The 1,489-nt window shown below is 32.7% G+C and overlaps 1 non-coding gene across 1 annotated transcript; it reads right to left on the bottom strand.

Annotated features, from left to right (window-relative positions):
- Nucleotides 1-1,134: 1,134 nt before the first annotated feature.
- TRNAT-AGU lies at nucleotides 1,135-1,208 on the bottom strand. The gene has a single exon. It is a non-coding gene; the product is annotated as a tRNA-Thr (tRNA).
- Nucleotides 1,209-1,489: the final 281 nt, after the last annotated feature.

Raw genomic sequence — 1,489 nt, 5'->3', positions numbered from 1 at the left:
TTGCTGTTTTGCACGGTTTTATTAAAGCAAGTTCGTTTTCCTTTTATACAAACTTGTTGTTATTATTAAGCTTAGCAAATTTACCACATAAATTCTTGGGTCTAGACCAACGTTTTGGTTATGTTTCGTCGAATTCTGAGAATGTTCAAAATTTAGCTGTTTTTCGCGGTTTTATTAGACCAAGTTTGTTTCCCTTTTATACAAACTTGTAGTTATTATTTCTCTTAGCAAATTTACAATAAAACTTCTGGGGTCTATACCAACGTTTGGGTCATGGTTCGTCGTATTCTAAGAACGTTGAAAATTTAGTTGTTTTTCACGGTTTTATTAAAGTAAGTTCGTTTCCCTTTTATACAAACTTGTAGTTATTATTAAGCTTAGAAAATTTACCACATTAATTCTTGGGTCTAGACTAACGTTTTGGTGAAGTTTCGTCCAATTCTGAGAACGTTCAAAATTTAGCTGTTTCACACGGTTTTATTAAAGCAAGTTCGTTTTCCTCTTTTACAAATTTGTAGTTATTATTAAACTTTGCAGATTTACCACATAAATTCTTGGGTCTAGACCAACGTTTTGGTCTAGTTTCGTCGAATTCAGAGAAGGTTCAAAATTTAGCTGTTTTGCGCGGTTTTATTAGAGTAATTTAGTTTCCCTTTTGTACAAACTGATTTACCACATAAATTCTTGGGTCTAGACCAACGTTTTGGTCTAGTTTCGTCGAATTCAGAGAAGGTTCAAAATTTAGCTGTTTTGCGCGGTTTTATTAGACTAATTTAGTTTCCCTTTTGTACAAACTTGTAGTGATTATTACGCTTAGCAAATTTACCACACAAATTCTTAGGTCTTGACCAACGTTTGTGTCAAGTGTCCTCGTAATCTAAGAACGTTCAAAATTTAGCTGTTTTGCACGGTTTTATAGAAGCAAGTTCGTTTTCCTTTGATACAAATTTGTAGTTATTATTAAGCTTAGCAAATTTAGCACATTAATTCTTGGGACTAGACCAACGTTTTGGTCAAGTTTCGACGAATTCTGAGAACGTTCGAAATTTAGATGTTTTGCACGGTTTTAATAGAGCAAGTTTATTTTCCTTTTATACAAACCTGTAGTTATTATTGAGCTTAGCAAATTTAAATTGCTTTCATTGAAAGTTGAACTCAAAACCTCACGCTTACTAAACGAGTGCTCTAACCAACTGAGCTATGAAAGCTCATAAGCTTAGTAAATTTACCACATAAATTCTTGGGTCTAGACCAACGTTTGGGTCAAGTTTTGTCTAATTCTGAAAACGTTCCAAATTTAGCTATTTTGCACGGTTTTATTAAAACAATTTTGTTTACCTTTTATACAAATTTGTAGTTATTATTAAGCTTAACAAATATGCCGCACAAATTGTTGGGTGTAAACCAACGTTTGAGTCAAGTTTCATCGAATTCTAAGAACGTTTCACATTTAGCTGTTTTGCACGATTTTATTAAAGCACGTTCGTTT

The sequence above is a fragment of the Sesamum indicum genome, unplaced genomic scaffold (genome assembly GCF_000512975.1).
Source record: "Sesamum indicum cultivar Zhongzhi No. 13 unplaced genomic scaffold, S_indicum_v1.0 scaffold00732, whole genome shotgun sequence".
NCBI classification, from domain to species: domain Eukaryota; kingdom Viridiplantae; phylum Streptophyta; class Magnoliopsida; order Lamiales; family Pedaliaceae; genus Sesamum; species Sesamum indicum.
The sequence above is the reverse complement of the archived record's forward strand: the minus strand, read 5'-3'. Positions and strand labels throughout refer to the sequence as shown.